Raw genomic sequence first — 18,218 nt, forward strand, 5'->3', positions numbered from 1 at the left:
GATCTAGTCATACAGCTATGTTATAGTATCATGGTAGCATTGAGTACACTCTAAAATCTATCATATAAGTACATAAAGTACTTATATGTAGTTGAAACGTATACTTGTATGGTTTACAAGTACTTATAATTTATATAAGTATCATAAACACTTATATACTAATTATACAAACACTTTCCATTATAAACACTTATATTTTATTATAAGTAAATACTTATACACAACATATATACATGTGCCGTCTACAAGTACTAATAAACATAGGTCAAGTAATACAATTACACAACATAAATAGTTGTACAATTTACAAGTATGATTACATGTAAGTCAAGTAAGCACACACGCACTATGAACATATACTTTTTGGTTATAAAAAATACCTTTTATATATGTTGATAAAAAAGTATAAACATACTTTTATTATAAAAATACACAGAGGAAAAACCTGTGAACTCGCCAACTTTATGTTGATGTATTTTCAAAACGCATCTATTCTCGGGAACATAAGAAGATGGAATGTCACACACACATACACACACATGATTTTCTTATGAGGATTTTTATTATCGATCACATTTAGGCAAATTATGTATTGGTTATTTGTTAAGGCATGTATTGCACTTTGATTATTATGTAATGATGTACTCGTTAAATGAAAATAATGTAATTTCTATTTAGTATTAAAAGGTATGTATTTTGTATATTGTTATTTTTATATTGTTGAATGTATGTTTAATAATTGTGATCCATGAATAAGCCACAAAGTCTGACATTTCCGTCGTCGGTTTGGGGTGTGACATTACCATCCTTCCCTTGAATGATCTCCAAACCCTAGAGGGTTTCACACACTTACACATTCTCTCTAGAAGTTAGTAGCTGCAAGTGGAATGATTTCCAAAAACTTTAGGGTTAAGCTTCAATATATACTTCATACGTAACAATCTAGATCCTCAAAGTATGTCAAAATAACCCCTAGACCCATATACATGACTAAGATTCAATATATTACACTTTGGCCCTCATAACTTCACTCAAACCAATGGAAAAACTTAGTTTTAAGAATAAACTTAACAGAACGTTAACCCCCAATGACAGATGGAAATTCGAGTCGTTACGCTAACACCCTATGTATAGGCAGTAGCTAGAATCCTTAAGCTAATCATATTCTCAAGGATAATCCTTATCCTTTTCAAAACCTGCCTTATCTTAGGATATTTATCCTAATTTTTTTCCCTATCTATCTTCCAACAGGCTTCTAGAATTTTCCAATTAATCTCAAGGAATTAATTAATATTCAAGCCTTTTAATTAATTAAAACTATTTAATTAATTACCAAAATAATTTCTAATTAATTTATTAATTCATAATAAATTAACAACTTATTTTCTCTAATTCCTTATTGTTTCTTGTGTCACGAGGGCAATCCAAAATGACCATGTTATTATTTAGAAATATTACCAATAGTTAATGACCTTGGACATTATCTCCAACAAAATCATTATTTCATTATTTTCTGCTATTTGTGGTTAGTTGTTGCCTATCTTTTCTGAGAATGAAAATATGAAGCATAAGTTTTCTCTGGAGTTTTAGAGAGAATTTTGGAGCTTGAAGAAAACCAAATTTCACCTCATTTATCTTAGATTATGTTTGGTATTTCTGAACTAACTTTCTTTTCCTTAATCTTAGCCATCCTAGGCTATGTTTATATTTGGTTGATGTTGGTTTGATGCATGGATGATTATTTATATAGAATATTTGTTTATGAACGTGTGAGTGAAGGTTATGGAAGTATTTTTTAGTTAAACATCTTTTTATGTTTATTTGCCATTAGTCATGAGTTTAAATGAATGAATGTTTAATTGGTTGGCTAATTTCTTGGTTAAGTAATATATCTTCAAATTAGCAAGCAACAAATGGTTTATGTGTTTATGTTCATTTCACTTGAGTCATGAGAATATTTCCAACATAATGGTAATGAAAGCATATTGTTTTCCTTTTGTATTTGGTAGCTCTTAAATCTTAATGCAAGTTGGATTTTCATAAATTATATGCTTCATTGATTTGTAACTTTGACTAAGAAAATATGTTATGAGCTTTTTTCTAGCCATTGTACCAATTAAGAAGAGTTTAATAACTTTAGATTTGAAGTTACCATAGCCAAGTTAAATTAAATAAAAATTATTGCACCATAACATCTAATGATAAGTTAACTAGACATCCATGTGGTGAGGACCAATGTCAACCATTTTTCCCTTATTGATTTGAATCGAACTCTTTCTTATTTAGTTACAATCTTCAATTTTTAATATACCATAGTTTCGTTTAAAGAAACCAAAAGATTAAAACCCTCATTTTTTACTTTTATAGTCGATTAACATTCAGCTTTGCAAAGATTCGATCCATTTACCACTATCCTCATAGATCTGATCAAAATACAAGTCTAAAACTCTAGAGTCTTCCAAAATCTGAGTATAACTCATCAAAGGGGCCATAGATGACTAAGAATGACCATGGAACCATCAAACACCTAGATCTATGTTAAGACTCATAAAGTTAAGAAATTTATCACTTATAAGGGTCCAAACCGAGCTGAGAAGGTTGGATCTTGATAGTGGATTACTTCCTCGCACCACACACTCTCTTCTCCTTCTTCTTCAAGAAACACTCTAAAGCATTAAAACACTAACAAACGATGCTAGGGTTTCAAGGTGAGGAGTTTATGAGGATGGAATTTGAGCAAATAGGGAAACCCTAAAAGTAAGAGTTGTTAAATAAGGCTCATAAAGCCCATAAATTAGGGTTTAGACATGCTAGTTAAGACGTGTTGTGTCTCTACTTAGGCGTGTTGCACCATGCGAGTTTTCTCAATTCTAATTCTTCCTTCTTGATTCCAATTCCCCACCTCACTTACTTCTTCCCTGGTCTTTAAAACAACTAATTTGGAATGAACACACAATCTGAATCAGGGTGTTAAACATGAATTCCATTTTTACTATATTCAGATTCACAGCCCGCTCTCCATCTACTATTATACAATGGATGGCAGTATGGAGCCACTTATGATATCCCTTATATCCTTAATAACATTAACCCAACTCTCCAAGTCTGCAGGGATAGCAACAGACGCCTCAATCTTACCATCCATATTAGAAACAAATTCCAAAATGCCAACTTTCATCTAAAGATCTTATATGTTCCTTATTTCAAGGCTTAGGGTTTACTTGAAGAATTTGTAACTTCTTTTTAAAAATATTGATGAAATTAGTCCCCTAGCTATCTGAATGGCTCGTGAATATTTCACCACATCATCAAAACCCTCAATTTGGAACCATAAACGAAACTAGAAAAAGGATGTATGCTATATTCAATGACATGCTCCGTTAAAAGAATGGACCTACGATCAGACATATATTTTTTCCAACACCAATACAAAAAGACATGGAAAAGCATCAATAATCCCATTAGATACTAACAACCTATCAAGTTTGCTTATTTTAGACCTCCAAAGTTTAGACTAAGTATATGTGGCCTAGGGGTGTCAATTTATGACACGACACGACAAAAATACACGAAACGAAACGAAATCGGGACGAAATCAAAATTCAAATTCGTGTTCGTGTCGTTTTCGTGTCAAGATTAAAAAACACGATGTCGTGTCGTGTTCGTGTTCATAAATCGACACGGAATTGACACGATTAAGCATGTGGTTGTCGTGTTTTTCGTGTTTGTCGTTTTTGTCGTGTTATATATCTGTAAGTATGAACGAAATACACTAATAGTTATGTAATATTATATTTGTCGTGTCGTGTCGTGTTGTTGTGTTTTAATTGGTTCGTTTTCGTGTTAATGAAAAAAAACACGACATCGTGTCGTGTCGTGTTCGTGTTATACAAAACTTTGTCGTGTCGTGTCGTGTCAAACAAAAACACGACACGATTGCCCGATTTGACAGCCCTAATGTGGCCCCATAAAGAGGAAGGTCTATCAGAGTTGAATCCAAAATAAAGTGGTTAAAATGAGTAATAAAGACATTGTTGACTGGAAAATCCGTTCTGAAGCATCCTTAACTTCATTGAAATCACAAAAAGCCACCACCTTACAATCAACATGGCAAAAAAGAGCAAGAAGAGAATTCCATACCATCATCTTGCTTCTGATAATATGAGGAAAATAAACAGTAACCATAATAGTTGAGATCTTACTAGTCACCCATCTCCCTTCCATTGCAACAAAATTATCATGGATCACAACTCTTTTATTTTCAAAAGAGTTTGGATCCCAAATAACTAAAATATCACCATATAAATCTCTCACATTCGAGCATGTAAAGTGAAAGCGAATGGTTCCCTAAAAATCCCTAAAAAAGAATGTCGATAGTCATCATCTTTGTCTCTTAAATACCATTAACGCTTATCTCCACTCCATGCACCTTGAACATTTATAAGGAGATAATTCATTTATGAATTTATGAGGCTCCCATCCTATTGCTTAAGTTTCCCATGTCACTTTGACATCCTTCCGTTTCGTACCCATCAAGTGTGCCATATCTATTAATGTCGACATGTTTTCAAACTTTTTGAAAAAACGTGTCTCACCCGGTGAGAAGAAGAAACAAAAAATGACCCATCCTTGTTCGTATCCTATCGATCATGAAAAAATAATCATTTGTTGCCCTACTACCATCTCGCTATTTTAGTAGTTTCATTGGGGCTATTTGTAGTTGTTGTCGGTGTAAAACCCAATAGGTGGGGTGGGGAATGATCAGTAGCACTCCTCATCTATTTTTTTGGATGTACCAACAACCTCGAGACCAAGTAAACATTTCTCATCGTTATATCATGAAGTATATGCACTAAATCATGTCCAATATATATCATAAAATTATCACTCCTTGGAATACCAATTTATACCATAATTGTGTTAGAAAAAAATAACATACCTTGTAAATTTTTAATTCGAATTGAGCATTCATTTGAAATTGTTTGCAACTTTCCAACACTTCCAACCATGTTTACTTTTGTGGAAATCATAACTAACATTATGAAAGAAAATGTCAACTAGCAGGGATAGAAAAATATATGTTTATAGGCCGTGTAACATATTTGCCTTTCTTTTTCACATGTATTCGAATATATCATATTGTATTTCCTTATATTATCAAATATATTTTGTCATGACATTAGTGGGCCGTGTAACTACAGTCCTTTGATTGTTCTCTCTTAGGTAATGAATAAGATTGAATAAGATGGAGCCATCACTTTCAAAATCTTTTGACTGGTTTGTTTTTATTAAGTGAACAATATCTTAAAGATCTTGTTACTTGTAACCATTGTTACAAGTTCAATATTAACAATGGCACTATAACAATGTTAAGACTTGCCAAAATTATAAGTTAACATTAAACTTTGTTCAATGTCAACATTAAACTTTATACAATACAACATTGTAGACCATAAATAATTATGTATATAAAAAATTGTTATATAAAAATCAACTTTCTAATTAAATTATAATGTTCTAAAAAAATTACAAACTTTGAATATGAAACATCACTTATGAAATTTTACTTCTTTAACAGGAGAGTAAGCATTGGGAACCGAAATAATATAGCATACTTCATGGTGGTATTGATTCACATTCATAGTTCTAATAAAACTCATAATCATTTCATATAAAAAGGAAACATTTAGACAAATGGACAATACATGTTATCTCTTATTATGATTTTATTTTCTCCTCAATCAAGAAAACATATTGTACTCACTACTCAATATCAACTTTAGTGGTTTTCGTATACTTATCATATATATTTTCTAATTTTTTTTTATCATCTGCTATAATGCTTGAAACATTTATTAATTATCAAATGTCATGTTTAAATTAGTCTTCCAATTCATGTATAATAAAAAAGAATAAACGGCACTAAATATTAATGAAAAATCTAATATAATCATAAAATCGTAGAATTTGTAAGATGAAGTCGAAAAGAGATATATCTTAATTCTTATGCAGATAAACACCGACTAGAATTTTACAAAAACTTATTTACATTTATTTGATAGAAATTTTTTATTTACTTGGAGTAAAGGCAAAAGATATAAATAAAAATAAATCATTGTTTTTTGTGCACGTAAGGCCAAAGGGAATAATCAAGTACGGAAAAAGCCGGAAATTAGGGAATGAAAAGAATGAATTAGAGCCGCTAATATAGTATTTACCCTACAATATTAGACCCCATGAACTACCTAAACATGTCATTTATATTTGAGGTCCTACTATTTACCCTAAACATGGACTACCTGAAAATGTCATGTATAGTCCCTTACACGGTAATCCAACTTATCGACATAAAAGGATAACATTAAGAATAATCTCGCACGCAGTCTTCAAAATCTTTTTTTCCTCTTGATCTTCATATTTTGATGGCTCTAAAATTATTACAATTGCTTTTGCAATTTTCTCTCTTTTTTCTATATCTATTTTTATTTTTCGTTCAAATCCTACATCTTAACGAATGGAGCTTAACTTCAACATTTATTTGTTAGATGTATTAGTCTAAATGCAACGACTACATAAGCTCTCTTGAATAGATTTCAGATACACACTGCAAATCTTATTATGTGATATAAACTATCAGATTATATTTCATATCTCATGAATTTTCACTTAAACTTGGGAGGTCACAGATATACTATAACATATGTTGGCTCAATTAAACATTTAAGCTTGCATTGGATCATCTCATGCAACACTAGCAACTTAAGTTTTTAATTATCACTAGATTTAATTTTTATATTATTATTTCAAATCTATAAAAAAAATTAAATTTTCTAGCAATTTTTCTTTTCCAACCCCTTACCTCATACTTATTTCATAGAACGTCTTCATTGTTTGCATAAAACTATAAAAACAATAAAAAATGGAGAAAATGAATAGACTCCCCTGGGGTAGGAGTGGCGAGATCGATTTTTGAAAGCGTGTGGAAAACTTGAACATCTCGAATATGTAACTGGAACTTGGACTTCATTGATACGTATGAATGTGCTGGAAATATGTGAATCAGAAGCTTGCATCTTCACAAAGTATGGTGTATAAAATCTTCAAAGCAAAGCATCTCAATGTGGGAAAGCATACGCCACACTGTAAGAAAGAGTAGAGTAAAATGCCATATTTAACCACTCACGATGTGATTAGTGAAGCTCACAACGTGAGTATAGTATAAATTGATCTTGAAAATGTGATGGCATCAATCACACAAAATGAGAAGTAATGGCTCACGCCGAGAAAACTGGGTCTTGGCAGAATGCAGATTTACAATAATTCTTCTTTTCAAATAAGATGCAACTGATCTCTTAATGGATTAAGACTCTTCTAAGACCCTTATTTTTTGGAACCCTCTCTTTTCTCTAATCTCTCTTCACACATGAATTTCACCCCACACTAATAAAAAATTATGGACTTCGACTATTTTCTCTAAAACACACAACTTCTCTCATTTTCTCTTATCTCTTTTTTTTCCCTTGTAGTGATACTCTAATAATTTTGCAACCAAAACAAACATCATCACACAATTCAGATACATGTTTTAAAACATACAAAACAAAAAACACATTCGGTCGTTGAACATTTGTTGATCAATCAATCAGTTTCATAGTTTGGTATGATTAGTCCCTCATGGGATTTCTCCAGTAGTGTATTGGATCGATGGAATAGTTGTTAGTGCACGCTTGATCGTTGGTCTTTTTGTTCTTCGTCAATAACAGAGGTTGTTTGGAAGTTCAGATCGGTATCAGTTGGAGTTCAATGGATGCGCCAACCTATTGTTAAAATATGTACATTGTACATTTTGGTCAAAATATGTACATTGTACATTTTGGCAGATGTTCTTGGTTATTGGAGGTTCGGATATTGGGGTAGCTTTGTGGAGTTCTTTAGGTGTGGCTTAGGATCTGCACAAAATCTAATTTTAGTGTGTCCTGTCAGTAGGGTTGGTATTTGGATTGACCCGACTGGATTTTGACAACATTTTTGATGGCTTTGTAAGTTTTATTGAGCTATTGCATATTGGTGGGACCTGTTCGGTTTTAATCAAGGTGTGGGATCTTAGTCTTCGACCATTCATGAGGATGTTTTTGTTAGTGGTTGGGGTTTCTCATTTTGGTTAGATCTACTGGTATCATACTCGATTGGTAATGGTTATGAGGAATAAGGAGTACAATAGATCTAGGGTTGGTTATGTGTTTTCCCTAGGAGATATATGTAAGTTAAATAAGATAGCATTAGAACACTTGGCTCAAGTTTTTGACATAGTTCTTAATTCGTTTGTAGCCCTTAAAATGGAACAAGAGTGCAACCTCCTATCTCATTCTCTGGTTGTGTGCGACCATCTTTTTGCCTAAATTTTGCATTGGTAGCCTTTTGTACAGTGAAAGGAATTGTGCGTGATAGGAGGGTATAACTCGTATTTTTGTTCGATTAACATTGAGAAGATGTTGATTGGGTTGTTGCAAGTTGGTGGACTGATGGTTGTGTATCTTTAGGCCCCCATGGTGTTGGTCATGAGTCTTCAGGCCATTGATAGGATGACGGCAAGATCGGCATAGTATTGTGAGCTTATCATTTAGTAGTTAGCAGGTGTTATGATGTATCGTGAACCAGTGGTTGTATGATTCATATGGGTGGGACCAGGTAGTCTTTTTGAGACACTTAGGTATTGGATCGTTAGTTTTCTTAACATATTTGGGTGTTAATGTATTTTGGGAGTCGGGAGACAGTGAACAACTGGTTTGGATCATGTGGGTAGTTAAAGATTGTTGGGAGTAATAGTTATGCATCAAAAGTCTCTTGTGGTGTGTTTGCATTATGAACCCCGTTTACTTACGGGTTGTTTATCAGAAGTTTGGTTAGCAATGTTGGGTATCGGTTATGGAATCTCGAGTCATGAAGTTCATTATGAATGTCTCGAGTGATTTTTCAGGTGGAGGTACACCTGAGCTGATAAGGGATTTGGATACTACGTGAAAATTCTTGGATTAACCATCCTTATGCTCGTGGGATCAACAGGTTCATGGTGACTTGTCAGGAAGTCAAGTGCATATTTAAGGTTGTTGGGCACAATCTCCAGATTGGGATTGTGTTAAATTCATGATCGATATATTTTGAATATTCCTTCTACATGGTTGAGTGGTGTACCTAGTCAGGGACTAGGGGAGGGTACGAAGAATGAATGATTAGAAGTCCTATGGAATAATTTTTTACGCTTAAATTGAGGGGTTCTAGTTTTCGAGAAGTTACATGCTTTGATTGGTTGTCGTTGTGATTTAAGGCCTTCCAGTTAGGAAGAGTAAGGTAGTTGTTTCAGTTCTCAGGCAGATCAGTTGGGTTTCTTTCATTGGCTAAGGGAAAAGTGTTAAGGTTCATTCTTTCGAAGGGATAGGTGATTTATGCTAAGATGGGGTTTGGATGGTAGGGTTGGGACGCGGTTGTCGGTATGGGATGAATCTTTAGTCTTAAACATAATTCAGGAAGTTCGGCCAGGATCGACTAGCGTGGCAGAAGAAGTAGTAATGAATGATTTTGAGGATGAAATCTAATTTAAGTAGGGGAAAGTTGTAAAATCTTGTTACGAGAAGTTTCTTATTTCATGATTATGAATAATAAATGGATCAAATAAAGGCCTTAGGCTTCAAGGGAATACGGCTTAGACCCTATTAGATGTTGATAATATTAGTTATGTGATCCAAGCCCTTGGTTTGTGTTTTGTAGTCAAAGGGTAAAATAGGAAAAGTGATGTTTCAGAATTATTTCTTGGAATAAGGATTTTAGTTTGGTATTTTTAAGTTAAAAGTAATTCGATAGGATTGTGGGGGCTCTATAATACCTTTCTGTGCATACAAAGAACACCGAAAACGGAGTTGAAACGAAGAAGTTATAGTTGTTTGAAGTTATGTAAAAGGCGTATGGCAGTACGTTGGGCATACACTAGGAGTACGCTCGTCGTACTAGGCTGAGGAAGTCACGTTTTTAGGGCGTTACGTGGGGTGTAACTTTAGGTACGTTGGGCATACCGTCGTAGCGTAAAAACCTTATTTTCATGGTTTTGAGCCCTATTTAAGGTCTCTAACCTCTTGGGAGTCCTTCCTAACATCATCCTCCACCGTCTTGAGCCTCCAACTCGAAACCCTAGCCCCTAGATCAAATCTTGAGCCTTTCTATAAGTTTTGAGTGAATTTTGATGAAAGATAAGTTCAATTTGGTTGATTGTTGAAGCTTAATCTTGTGGATCTAGAGCCTACATTCAACTCCAGAAGGTATAAAGCTTGAATCTTGTTGATGCATTTGTTAGATGTTGGTAGTTTTGGGTTTTATGAGCTTTTTCAAATCTTGAAAGTTTGTGACCTTTTTATGGATAAAGTTGGAAACCTTATCCATCTAAACATCATATTGATTCATATCTGAAGGTTGGAAACTTGGACTTAATTTATTATGTTGAAAAGAATGCATTTTTGGTCCCTTTGAGACTTAAAGACTATATCTTGGTTATTTGAACCATCTTAATGGATAAAGTTGGAAACTTTATCCAATATTGAGCCATTAGGAACCATAAAAATGTGATCTTGGTCCTTATATCCCCTTCATGTAAGAGTTATCATGTCTTAATGAATTATCAAGTTAGGCTTTTAGCTTTTGGGCCTTTTCTAGCCATGGAAAGTCATAAAAGTGAAAATTTTATGACTTAGAACAATGTGTTGGGTCTAGATCAGATTTTGGATGACAGGTCTTTAAGGAATAAGCACTTAATAAGAAGATTTTGACCCAACTGGAGTACATTGGTCGTACCAAGAGGTACGTTGCACATACCAGTTTAGAACCCCGTGGTTTAGATGAGTCACAACTACGCCCAACGTAGTGACTAAGTACGCATGGTGTACTTAGTCATTTTGACTTTTTAACTTGACTTTGACCAGGATTTTGACCAAGTTTTACCCAAGGGCATATTGAGTAATTTGAACAGCAGTTTGAGATTTTGGTTCTTGTTAATTGTATAGGTGACCAGTAGAGATAGCTTTTGGAGCATTTATCAGGAAAACTATTCTTTCAGACTGTGAGGTGAGTCTTCTCACTGTGCTTGTGGGTCGAAGTCACCAACACCGACCCACTAAATTGTGTATGTAGGATGCTAGTTGTCTTTGTGAATCTTGCATGTTTGTATGATTGGGTTGAAATAAACCCCAAGGTTGGGCCCATTATTGTATGATATGGTTGAGATAAACCCCAAGGTTGGGCCTATTATTGTATGAATGGGTTGAAAAAGACCATAGGGCTAGGCCCATAATTGTATATTGGGTTGGAATATACTCCAGGGCTAGGCCTAGTTGTATGTTTAGTATGTGGTACTTTGGGGAACTCACTAAAATTTGTGCTTACAGTTTATGTTTGGTTTCAAGTACTTATGTCTTCAAAAGGAAGGACCTGACTTGATCACACTGCATCCCCTGAAGTTTTATTCCACACTGAATGTTTACAAATTATTCTGATGTTGTAAGAGTACTTTGACTCTGGTCATCTTCTGGAACAATGAATGAATGACTTTAACTTATTTTTAAAATGAAATTTTACTCGTTATTTTTGTGACGTTACACAAAAATACCCCATACAACAATACACATACAATACATGCACACACGAGCCTTTAGTCTGGCTGAACTGCCTCGCAAGGCCTACAGGATGCCTGGACCACTCTACTGAGCCTACAGTCTATTGGGCCGCCTCGTAAGGTAAACAATAATTAGATTGCTCTACCGAACCTACAGTCTATTGGACCGCTCCCTTGGGCTAACTGTCTGATTGGACCGTCTCGTAAGGCCTACAATACACTGGACCACCCGGGTATCTTGGCCTACAACATAAAGTGGGATTGCCTCAACCTTACCACAATATGTAGACACATGTAAACAAACAAACAAAAAGCAATATCCAGTAATACATGTAATCATAACATATATACCAATCTAATCGATCACTACATCATAACATCTTACACACAAGAATACTTACTACAGTACAAAGTAAAGTGAGAACAATAACCTCGCAGTGTATTCAACATCTAATCAGCTCACACATCCAAGAAATGGGCACTACACACCACCTACCCAATTATCCTAGGTAAATCCCTAGTATACCTTCTAAAACTAGCAATTTTACCAAAAGTCATTCCTGGTCAAAATTCAACGGTTAAAGTTAACGTTAGTTGAGCTCTATATCGTGGAACCTTCTCGAAAAAACAATCGCGGCCAGGCCAACCACCATATTGTAACATCTAGGCTATTAAAAACTTAATGGATTAAGCTCTCGATTCGTTAAGCCCTAAGCTCATATTTTCATAAAGTTTATTGGGACACTAATGGTCCATAAAAAGCCTTGCTTTGATGACATGCATGTCCAATGCATTTTTTTTGCTCAACTATATCAATAGTAACATAAATGGGATCAAAATCCATGCATGAGCTCAAACTACCATAACTTCCACATCTAGAACATCTAACCCTCATTGGGAAAACCACGATCAATAAAGCTGAAAACTTTATCTCATCCTAACATTAAAATTTCACTTATAGACCAATTCATGCAAATAAAGCTTGATCTACAAAAAAGGAACCAAAAAGACAAGATTCTAGATAATGATTCAAAGAATGGAGAAGAATTGATTGCTTGCTCCTCGCACAAAAACCTTCTTGTTCTTCAAAGTGCACCAAAGACACCAAAATAAGCTAAGAACTTCAAATGGGAGCTAGGGTTTTAAAATGGGAGGATGGGGCTAAATAGGACGCTCTAATCTTGAGGTTAATGCCTTTAAATATGGGAGAAACATAGAAAATCCTAGGCTTGGGCTGCAACTGGTTACATGTCGTGGCTACCTTCTTACCACATCGTGGCAACAAGCTAGACCTGCAATATTCATTAACGAAATGGCCACATCGTGGTGACCTTCTCACCACGTCGTGACATAAGGTTTTCCCTAAAAACCTATTCTTTGAAATCCTCTAGTTGACATCTGATCAATTCTAGAAACGGGTGTTACAGTTATTCAACATCAAACATTACTACTCAAAATACTCTATTAGCTTATGTCAATCAATTAATACATATGATATTTATTATTAATATCGATTATCATTATGCAATAATATAAAAGAAAAATATTGATTTTGGTATGTAAAATAATCAGATCAACTATGAAATAATGTACATCCACATAAAGTTTAGGAAGTTGATTTGGTTTAATACTTTTAATTTTACACTTTGACTTTTATAACTAAAGCAATATGAATGATTTTTATAGTACAAAAAGGCAATGTTACCACAGTTCTTTCAATACATGCATTGTGAAACTTTTCTTTTTACACTTATTGGTAATGAACTACCATAAATATGCTTATATATATGATGTGTACAAAAGTACCCACTAATTTTAATATTTATAACCAAACAAAATTAGACTAACTATACACCTATAGGCAGTGTACCTAGTCAGATTATAGTATAGCTCGGGTAAGTCGGGTATCGATCACAGAGAACGGTGTTACTAAATAATCTACTTACTATCAAATTAACCTAATTATTAACAAGTTTAAAAAGGGTTTTATCTTATTTTACAAGATCAGACGAACTTAACCCAAATTCAATCAATAAGTAAAAACACTCTTGTTTAGTTCGAATCCACTTCGTCCTTATGGCTAGCTAATAATTATGGATTATCAAGTTGGTTATTATTATATTAGTAATTTAAGTCTAACTTTACCAATAATTAATTAATTAATTCATGTAAAACTATGTATGTCCACACACAATTAAACACAGAACCAATTATGATTATAAATATGCTATGTAAGATTTATTATGCAAACGCAATTATAGTCATAATCTACGTTCTCTAGAACAGCTAAATTTATTTACTTTAATTACTAACTAAGATTGGTCAATCCTAGCTCTAACAATTTAATGTTCACTAAATCACTAGGTAAACAAGTTCATGCAGTTAATGGTCACTAAGCTACACAGAACATGAATTTAAGCAACTAAAGAACCAAACATAAGCATGCTAGGTAACGATAAATAAAACGCAAGCAATTTACCAACTAAATAAATCCATATAAAATTAAGCTATTCATAAGTTAGAAGCTTCATCTAGCTAAACAAGAGTAGCTAGATTCAGGTGCTCATAATAGCAACTAACAAACAAACACAAACTAAATAGGCATGAATGTTCATAAGTATCAAATAAGTAAACTAAATTATGAACCTCTACTCCTTTGGTGTTGAAAACCTTTTTCCGGAACTTCTCCTCTGCTAAAAAAAGTCTTCTGGAAACCCTCCAATCAGCCCAAAAGTCCTCAAGTCGTAATGGGCAAGGGAATTTATAATTTTCTAATTTCCCAAGTTCACGTCGTGAACCATAAGGATTCAAGTCGTCAATATGGGATAAACGTGTTCGGCAAGGACTCTTCCACCCGCATGCATATCTTCTAGAACTCTCCACTCACGTCGTGAACCATGACTTTTTCACGTCGTGAGTACGTCTTTTGGTGATTTTCCATTCTTCTTTTCTTGAATCCTCCAAAGTTCCATATTCTGTCAGTTTCAGTCCCTATCTTCAAAGATGCTTCTATTTGGCTGCAAAATAATAATTTAAACTCATAAGTACCATTATTCTATGCAAATAACCAAAATATTAATAGAAATGTAAATAAATATTGCCTAAAATATGTATAAATATGACAATATCAAAATAACCCACACTTGTTCTTTCCTTGCCCTCAAGCAAATCTAATTATTAAATCAAACCTTCATTACCAATATCACATAAAACGATCCAACTCAAGCTGAGTCATTATGCTAAAACCTTAACGCATGCATTTGTGTCTAAAATGTTTCCTAAGTAACCCCCCTCGGTTCTAAATACTCATAATCCTCATAAACACTCGCCCACTTCTTCTGAACAATGCTCATTTTATGCAACCCTCCGAATCCATCCGCAGAAGACTACCTTATCCTCAAAGTATTTTTGTAAAGCTACCCAAGCATACATAAACTAGAGAATTACAACTTTTAGGTACCACAATGGAGCTCTTGAATTCTTCTTTGATATTTGATATTCCGATCTCTTTGAATTCACCACCTTATTGTGTGATTTTCGGTATCTTAAAATTTTGAAACTATAGAATTTTCGATCTTTAATCTTCATACTCTGATACTTTTATGATCCAAAAATTCTTCAACTTCTTTACTTTTGGTAACTTCTCTCTCTTTTTTTCCATGTATCTTACTTTTTTTATATATCACTCAAAGACCTACATGCTTAAGCAGGGGCGCTTAACTTCAACCTTTCTTGGTTAAGACATAGCTTTCCTGGATACATTTCAGGTTTAGGCTGTTAAACATATTGCATCCCTCAGACTAAGCGATGTTGTGTCTTTATCCCATGATTTCCCTAGAATAAAGGAGGCCACAAATTCACTATAACGTATATTGTCTCAACTAAACATTTGAGTTCATGTCAGATCATCCTAATGCAATATTAGCAACTTAAGTTTAAAATTTCCTATAATTTCTAGCATTTTACTTTTTTGACCCCCTACCCCACACTTATTACATACAATGCCCTCATTGTATGCATATACTAAATTAAAAACAATAAAAGGGAGAAAAAAGAACAAACTCCCCTGGAATAGAAGTGGCAAGATCGAACTCCAAAGGTGTAGTCGACATGTGCATCTTGAATATTGAACTTCATCTAAATAGGAACTTGGACTTGAACTTGCGACAAATGTAAGTGAGCCAACAAGCAAAAAAACAATGAATCGAAACGTCAATCTCCCATAAGAATGGTGTAAGTCTTCAAAATGTATAGAATAATGTGGGAAGGCATTCGCTACTTTGCATAGTAGAAGAAAAAAACAGCCAACATACACGTCATAAAACCCCCGAATATAGTGAGAACGGGAAACTCACGACGTGAGTTATACAGGTGATGGGTTTTGAGCAATACATCAATCATATGGTGTACATACAAACCCTAATAGCTTTGGATCTAGTTTGTCTAATGAACATGCAATTGATTATCCAAAGCCATAAACCCTAGATCTAATAAATTATAACTGAAATTAGGGTTTAGATCTTACCTTCGATTGTTATATAGCAATAACAATCAATCCTTGGCTTCATAAAGCTTAGTGCCTCAAGTGTTGCACCTCTAATGGTGTCACAAACACCATTAAGCAACTTGGATGAAGAGGGAAGAGAGGGGAGGCACCAAAAACGGCTGGAACCCCTAAAGGAAGTATTAGCCATGTTTTTGGTGCCTAAGGGCTCCTTATATACTTAGGCAATTAGGGTTATCTAACAAGGAAACCCTAATTTGACTGCTTAAGCCCTAAGCATCCCATGGACTCCTTCTTTAGAAGCCTTGGAAGATTTCTAATGGGTTTCCCCATAGAATTCGTCCACTCCACTTCTATGGAGTCCATAAGCCCATCCATGTAATTATCTTATAATTACACAATAAGTCCCTTAAGTTTAATTAATCTATTTTAGCTACAAAATTAATTCTTAGTTAATTCTTGACCAATATTAATTAAAAAAATATGATTTCTCCTTTAATATATTATTCTTATAATATATTAATAAATCATAATTAAACCTATCTCTCCTTAATTCATCCTACATATTGTTATGGTGAAGGCAACCCAAAAGGACCATGCTCATAATCGGGTCAAGTACATACCAAAATAGTTATGGACTTAGACACTAATAACTCAACTCACGACGTCAATAGTGTATTCCCACGTCGTGAAAACTGGGCGACGGAAAAATGAAACTGCCCATTCTTCTTATTAATTTTGGCATCCCACTCCAATTTCTAAATTGATAAAGACACTTTTGAATGCAAAAGTTTTATGACTCCTTGCTAATATCATCCTCTCTCTCGACTCACCCCACACTTATTTTTAATTGTGGGTCTCGACTCTCAACTCTAGACTTGTAACAACCCTCAACTAGATGATCATAACTCTTGACTTGACTTTACTCCCTTCCTAATACTCCTTAGCAAGCTATAACCAAACAACCAAAAGGAAACAAAAGTAACATAATAAACCAACAATTGTTCAACTAACCATACAAAGTGTTCAAACCAAACAACTAAAACCAAATAAACGAAAAACTAAAAACTAAAATAAATAAGAAAAACTAGCGATCAATCATCTTCCTCTTCATCCCGAGCTCCACCAGGGACTGTCCCATCTCCTCCTTGTCCACGATACTCCATTCACCTCGGGAAAATTAGGTAATGATACCCTAGGTGAAGAGGCTGCTCCACATGGAAATGTTGCACCATATTATCTACCGTCCCTCTAATCCAATTAACACTCAAAGAGAGCTGATCGAAATACCCAACCATGTCATCCCCAATATGCGATCCTACCATGGGTGCGGGTGGATGCATTGGCTTCCCTCTATCTCCCCGTCCTCTCATATTCCTCCGCCTGGCCTTTGCTGTGGTTCGGTTCGGTCACCCGACTGCTCACCACCCTCATCATCTGATGGCAAAATACCCCAATGAGATCCAAAGATCCTAACAACTCTCATCGTCTCCAAATACCCCATAGTAAACTCGTTCCCCTCCATGTAAGTCAAAGAATGAGTGATATCAGGAAGAAGAAGACCATAAGACCGGGCCAAACGTGTAATAAAATGCCTTCCTCAAATAGGGCTCCCAGGACGAGAACTAGCAGTAGAGTCAGCCAGAAAGCATGCCAAAAAATAGGGAATGTTGCAACACACTACCGAATGCAAAATGCACCATAAAAATAATAAATTATGCTTTGTCACCTTGTCCCCATGCCTTCTATGATTGACGGAGAAAGTGATAAATCGGTGTAGTACGCGGTGGATAGGAGATCGAATGCTGCTCTCGGGAGATACTTCGGAGTTGAATATTTTGGAGGCAATATTATACCAGAAAGCAAACCCAGTAGTACCATATTCATACCCTCTAGCTGCATCTCTCAAAAACATGCCAAAATCGGGATTCATAGCCTCTTGGGGATTATACATCCCCACCCTCCAAGAAAATTCCAAGAGGTTGCATTCCCGAGACTCACCCCCAAGACGGAATACCAAAGCTTGTTGAAAAGGGGGGTCGTGGACATTCTCTTGGA

Source organism: Lactuca saligna, chromosome 8 (genome assembly GCF_052625555.1).
Source record: "Lactuca saligna cultivar CGN05327 chromosome 8, ASM5262555v1, whole genome shotgun sequence".
Classification (NCBI taxonomy): Eukaryota; Viridiplantae; Streptophyta; class Magnoliopsida; order Asterales; family Asteraceae; genus Lactuca; species Lactuca saligna.